This window comes from Oncorhynchus clarkii, chromosome 8 (genome assembly GCF_045791955.1).
Source record: "Oncorhynchus clarkii lewisi isolate Uvic-CL-2024 chromosome 8, UVic_Ocla_1.0, whole genome shotgun sequence".
Classification (NCBI taxonomy): Eukaryota; Metazoa; Chordata; class Actinopteri; order Salmoniformes; family Salmonidae; genus Oncorhynchus; species Oncorhynchus clarkii.
The window spans coordinates 2,227,616-2,234,867 of NC_092154.1; positions in this window are offsets into that span (position 1 = coordinate 2,227,616).

Genomic DNA, 7,252 nt, shown 5'->3' on the forward strand with positions numbered 1-7,252 from the left:
AGTAGAACAGGTTAGTGAACTCAGCCCCAGGACCAGCTGGATGAGGGGACTGAGGCTTCAGTGTGTTAGTAGAACAGGTTAGTGAACTCAGCCCCAGGACCAGCTGGATGAGGGGACTGAGGCTTCAGTGTGTTAGTAGAACAGGTTTGTGAACTCAGCCCCAGGACCAGCTGGATGAGGGGACTGAGGCTTCAGTGTGTTAGTAGAACAGGTTAGTGAACTCAGCCCCAGGACCAGCTGGATGAGGGGACTGAGGCTTCAGTGTGTTAGTAGAACAGGTTTGTGAACTCAGCCCCAGGACCAGCTGGATGAGGGGACTGAGGGGACTGACGCTTCAGTGTGTTAGTGAACTCAGGACCAGCTGGATGAGGGGACTGAGGCTTCAGTGTGTTAGTAGAACAGGTTAGTAAACTCAGCCCCAGGACCAGCTGGATGAGGGGACTGAGGCTTCAGTGTGTTAGTAGAACAGGTTAGTGAACTCAGCCCCAGGACCAGCTGGATGAGGGGACTGAGGCTTCAGTGTGTTAGTAGAACAGGTTTGTGAACTCAGCCCCAGGACCAGCTGGATGAGGGGACTGAGGCTTCAGTGTGTTAGTAGAACAGGTTAGTGAACTCAGCCCCAGGACCAGCTGGATGAGGGGACTGAGGCTTCAGTATGTTAGTAGAACAGGTTAGTGAACTCAGGACCAGCTGGATGAGGGGACTCTTTTCTTTGCTCAGCTCTTGGCATTGCAGGGCTTGGTAATGATATGAGAGGGGGTCACTATATATTTTAGATGTTTCCAAAACTTAATTGCTCTTTTTTGAGTTTTTATTATTGGTTGTTATTGGCCTAAATCTGCCCAGCGTGCATTGTTGGTAGTTTTCCTCTGGTCATGTAGGGATCCACCGTGGCACAGCGGTCTAAGGTACTGCATCTCAGTGCTAGAGGCATCACTACAGGCTTCTAGGGTGAATCACAACCGGCCGTGATTGGGAGTCCCACAGGGCGGCGCACAACTGGCCCAGCGTCGTCCGGGGTTTGGCCGGTGTAGGCCGTCATGGTAAATAAGAATTTGTTCTTAACTGACTTGCCTGGTTAAATAGAGGTTCAAATGTAGGTTAATCTAACAGAACTCTGCATGCAGGATTTCAATGGGGTGTCTGTCTCTGTCTCTGTCTTTAGGTCTCTGTGTCTGTCTCTGTCTCTGTCTCTTTCTGTGTCTCTGTCTCTGTGTTTGTGTCTCTGTCTCTGTCTCTGTGAATGTCTGTGTCTGTCTCAGTTCTACTCAGACGTGTTTCCTCAAAGAGATGGAGAAATCACATCCCATCTAGAGACAGGGAGAGACCACATCCCATCTGGAGACAGGGAGAGATCACATCCCATCCAGAGACAGGGAGAGATCACATCCCATCTAGAGACAGGGAGAGATCACATCCCATCTAGAGACAGGGAGAGAACACATCCCATCTAGAGACAGGGAGAGATCACATCCCATCTAGAGACAGGGAGAGACCACATCCAATCTAGAGACAGGGAGAGATCACATCCCATCTAGAGACAGGGAGAGAACACATCCCATCTAGAGATAGGGAGAGATCACATCCCATCTAGAGACAGGGAGAGACCACATCCCATTTAGAGACAGGGAGAGACCACATCCCATTTAGAGACAGGGAGAGAACACATCCCATCTAGAGATAGGGAGAGATCACATCCCATCTAGAGACAGGGAGAGACCACATCCCATTTAGAGACAGGGAGAGATCACATCCCATCTATAGACAGGGAGAGATTACATCCCATCTAGATACAGGGAGAGACCACATCCCATCTAGAGACAGGGAGAGACCACATCCCATCTAGAGACAGGGAGAGATCACATCCCATCTAGAGACATGGAGAGACCACATCCCATCTAGAGACAAGGAGAGATCACATCCCATCTAGAGACAGGGAGAGACCACATCCCATCTAGAGACAGGGAGAGACCACATCCCATCTAGAGACAGGGAGAGATCACATCCCATCTAGAGACAGGGATAGATCACATCCCATCTAGAGACAGGGAGAGATCACATCCCATCTAGAGACAGGGAGAGACCACATCCCATTTAGAGACAGGGAGAGACCACATCCCATCTAGAGACAGGGAGAGATCACATCCCATCTAGAGACAGGGAGAGACCACATCCCATCTAGAGACAGGGAGAGATCACATCCCATCTAGAGACAGGGAGAGATCACATCAATAACATAGACAGTCAGCTCCCGTACAGAGAGATGGTCTGTTATCCCTATGTAATGTACTGCATTTGACCAGGGTCTAGAGAGAACAGGGTTCTATTTGACCAAGGCCTATAGAGAACAGGGTTCTATTTGATCAGGGTCTATAGAGAACAGGGTTCCATTTGACCAGGGCCTATAGAGAAGATAGTTCCATTTGACCAGAGCCTATAGAGAACAGGGTTCTATTTGTACAGGGCCTTTAGAGAACAGGGTTCCATTTGACCAGGGTCTATAGAGAACAGGGTTCTATTTGACCAGGGCCTATAGAAAACAGGGTTCCATTTGACCAGGGCCTAGAGAGAACAGGGTTCCATTTGACCAGGGTCTATAGAGAACAGGGTTCTATTTGACCAAGGCCTATAGAGAACAGGGTTCCATTTGACCAGGGTCTATAGAGAACAGGGTTCCATTTGACCAGGGCCTATAGAGAACAGGGTTCCATTTGACCAGGGCCTAGAGAGAACAGGGTTCCAATCGACCAGGGCCTATAGAGAATAGGGTTCCATTTGACCAGGGTCTATAGAGAACAGGGTTCCATTTGACCAGGGCCTATAGAGAACAGGGTTCCATTTGACCAGGGCCTATAGAGATCTGGGTTCCATTTTACCAGGGCCTATAGAGAACAGGGTTCCATTTGACCAAGGTCTATAGAGAACAGGATTCCATTTGACCAGGGTCTATAGAGAGCAGGATTCCATTTGCCCAGGGCCTATAGAGAACAGTTTTCTATTTCACCAGGGCCTATAGAGAACAGGATTCCATTTGACCAGGGCCTATAGAGAACAGGATTCCATTTGACCAGGGCCTATAGAGAACAGGGTTGTGTTTGTCCAGGGCCAATAGAGAACAGGGTTCCATTTGACCAGGGCCTATAGAGAACAGGGTTCTATTTGACCAGAGCCTAGTGCCAGGGTTCCATTTGACCAGGGCCTATAGAGAACAGGATTCCATTTGACCAGGGCCTATAGAGAACAGAGTTCCATTTTACCAGGGCCTATAGAGAACAGGGTTCCATTTGACCAGGGCCTATAGAGAACAGTTTTCTATTTGACCAGGGCCTATAGAGAACAGGATTCCATTTGACCAGGGCCTATAGAGAACAGGGTTCCATTTGACCAGGGTCTATAGAGAACAGGGTTCCATTTGACCAGGGCCTATAGAGAACAGGGTTCTATTTGACCAGAGCCTAGTGCCAGGGTTCCATTTGACCAGGGCCTATAGAGAACAGGATTCCATTTGACCAGGGCCTATAGAGAACAGGATTCCATTTGACCAGGGCCTATAGAGAACAGTGTTCTATTTGACCAGGGCCTATAGAGAACAGGATTCCATTTGACCAGGGTCTATAGAGAACAGGATTCCATTTGACCAGGGCCTATAGAGAACAGGGTTCTAATGGACCAGAGCCTAGAGAGAACAGGATTCCATTTGACCAGGGCCCAAAGAGTGCTGGTTAAAAATAGTGCACTGTACAGGAAACAGGCTGCCTTTTGGGACCTAAGATATTCAGATGCTCTGCTATGTCATAATGTGCACCACAAACGTTTTGAAGGACAACGTTTCACAATAAAATTGATGTTTGCTGAGGGACTCATAACCGTTCAAACTCTCTGACTGACTCCAGTTTCTGAAAAGACTCTGTCTAGGAGGCCTGTGGTCAACTCTAGTCATGCTCCCGCCCTCAAGCATTCAGTCACACACAATCTAGGGTTCAAGGTTCAACCCAACAACAAAAACCCTTCATCGCATGTGCTTGCTGCGTTACGGTTCGTGTTCTGTCCTACAGCCCGCTGTGCTGCCAGTGTCCTACAGCCTGTTGTGCTGCCAGTGTCCTACAGCCCGCTGTGCTGCCAGTGTCCTACAGCCCGCTGTGCTGCCAGTGTCCTACAGCCCGCTGTGCTGCCAGTGTCCTACAGCCCGCTGTGCTGCCAGTGTCCTACAGCCCGCTGTGCTGCCAGTGTCCTACAGCCCGCTGTGCTGCCAGTGTCCTACAGCCTGTTGTGCTGCCAGTGTCCTACAGCCTGTTGTGCTGCCAGTGTCCTACAGCCTGTTGTGCTGCCAGTGTCCTACAGCCCGCTGTGCTGCCAGTGTCCTACAGCCCGCTGTGCTACCAGTGTCCTACAGCCCGCTGTGCTGCCAGTGTCCTACAGCCTGTTGTGCTGCCAGTGTCCTACAGCCCGCTGTGCTGCCAGTGTCCTACAGCCCGCTGTGCTGCCAGTGTCCTACAGCCCGCTGTGCTACCAGTGTCCTACAGCCTGCTGTGCTGCCAGTGTCCTACAGCCCGCTGTGCTGCCAGTGTCCTACAGCCCGCTGTGCTGCCAGTGTCCTACAGCCCGCTGTGCTGCCAGTGTCTTACAGCCCGCTGTGCTACCAGTGTCCTACAGCCCACTGTGCTGCCAGTGTCCTACAGCCCGCTGTGCTACCAGTGTCCTACAGCCTGCTGTGCTGCCAGTGTCCTACAGCCCGCTGTGCTACCAGTGTCCTACAGCCCGCTGTGCTACCAGTGTCCTACAGCCCACTGTGCTACCAGTGTCCTACAGCCCGCTGTGCTGCCAGTGTCCTACAGCCCGCTGTGCTACCAGTGTCCTACAGCCTGCTGTGCTGCCAGTGTCCTACAGCCCGCTGTGCTACCAGTGTCCTACAGCCTGCTGTGCTGCCAGTGTCCTACAGCCCGCTGTGCTACCAGTGTCCTACAGCCTGCTGTGCTGCCAGTGTCCTACAGCCCGCTGTGCTACCAGTGTCCTACAGCCTGCTGTGCTGCCAGTGTCCTACAGCCCGCTGTGCTACCAGTGTCCTACAGCCCGCTGTGCTGCCAGTGTCCTACAGCCCGCTGTGCTGCCAGTGTCCTACAGCCCGCTGTGCTGCCAGTGTCCTACAGCCCGCTGTGCTGCCAGTGTCCTACAGCCCGCTGTGCTACCAGTGTCCTACAGCCCACTGTGCTGCCAGTGTCCTACAGCCCACTGTGCTACCAGTGTCCTACAGCCTGCTGTGCTGCCAGTGTCCTACAGCCCGCTGTGCTGCCAGTGTCCTACAGCCCGCTGTGCTGCCAGTGTCCTACAGCCCGCTGTGCTGCCAGTGTCCTACAGCCCGCTGTGCTGCCAGTGTCCTACAGCCCGCTGTGCTGCCAGTGTCCTACAGCCCGCTGTGCTACCAGTGTCTGTCCAGATGAACCATGCTGGGTTACGGTCAGTCTGTTTCTCTGAGTTGCAGTGTGTAAGTCAGTCTGCTCTAGTGTGACTCATTGCTGACCAGTAGCTTCCTGCTCTAACTGTAATTACAGACGGACGAGGGCTGGGATGAGCTGGTCTTACTGGACCATACTGCTGATGTCAGCTACACTTACTAACTCATCTAACAGAGGGAGAGACATTGGAAAGAATTAACCAAAAAACTGAGCAAACTAGAATGCTATTTGGCCATAAACAGAGAGGACACAGTGGCAGAATACCTGTCCACTCTGACTGACCCTAAACAGAGAGGACACAGTGGCAGAATACCTGACCACTCTCTGTTTAAATACTGGCTCAAACAGCCGGCCAATCAGCCTGTTACTAACCCTTAGTAAAGTTTAGTTTATTTTTTGGGGGGCAGATACAATGCTATTTTACATTAAACAAATTGACAATAGACTTTCAGCATGCTTATAGGAATGGACATTCATCAAGAACAGCATTTATACAAATGATGAGTGAAATTGATGATAAAGAGATTGTGGGGGCTGTTAGACTTCACTGCGGCTTTTGACGAAAAACATATGTGTTATGGCTTTACACCCTCTGCTATACACCCTCTGCTATAATGTGGATAAAGAGTTACCTGTCTAACAGAACACAGAGGGTGTTCTTTAATGAAAGTCTCTCCAACATAATCCAGGCAGAATCAGGAATTCCCCAGGGCAGCTGTCTAGGCTCCTTACGTTTTACAATCTTTAGTAAAGACATGCAACTGGCTTTGAGTAAAGCTAGTGTTGAGTGTGTAAAGCACACTCAACACTACTCAACATAATACTATAACACTCAGCTACAAAAGTGACTGAAACGGACTTCAGCCAGGTTTTTTATGCTCAGTATCTTCATGAATCGAACGTAAGCACAACGTCGGAAATGATGAACTAAGTTCTAGTATAAATCTAACTGTCATGGTCAAAACATATTGATACAACAGTAGCTAAGAGAAGTCCATCCATAAAAAAAGCGTTGCTCTACCTTCTTTACAGCACTATCAACAAGGAAGGTCCTAAAGGCTCTAATTTTGTCATGGACTACTGTTCAGTCGTGTGGTAAGGTGCCACAAAGAGGGACTTACAGTGCCTTGTTAAAAAATGTATCGCCTTTGGCATTTGACCTATTTTGTTGCATTACAACTTGTAATTGAAATAGATTTGGATTTGGATTTCAAAATAGTCCAAATTGGTGAAGTGAAATTCAAAAAAATTTCCTTCAGAAGTCACAACTTTGAACATCCCACGGAGCACCATTAAATCCATTATTAAAAAAATGGAAAGAATATGGCACCACAACAAACCTGCCAAGAGAGGGCCGCCCACCAAAATTCACAGACCAGGCAGGGAGGGCATTAATCAGAGAAGCAACAAAGAGACCAAAGATAACCCTGAAGGAGCTGCAAAGCTCCACAGCGGAGATTGGTGTATCTGTAGGACCACTTTAAGCCATACAAGCCACGGAGCAGGGCTTTATGGAAGAGTGACCAGAAAAAAGACATTGCCTAAAGAAAAAAACAAGCAAACACATTTGGTGTTCACTAAAAGGCTGAGTGGATTGTGAAACAGTGGCTCTTCCAATATTAGAGAAATGGGGGGAGCAGAGTAGTAGAGTGATCGAAACCAAAAAACGGAGTACTTTGGCTGAATCCACACCCGCTATTTTCTCTCTCTGCTATCCGATTGGCAGTCTGAGTGGGCTGGACAGACTGACCCTAACTGTTGATGTTAACGTCTCTGACCCCATGTGCACAAACACACAC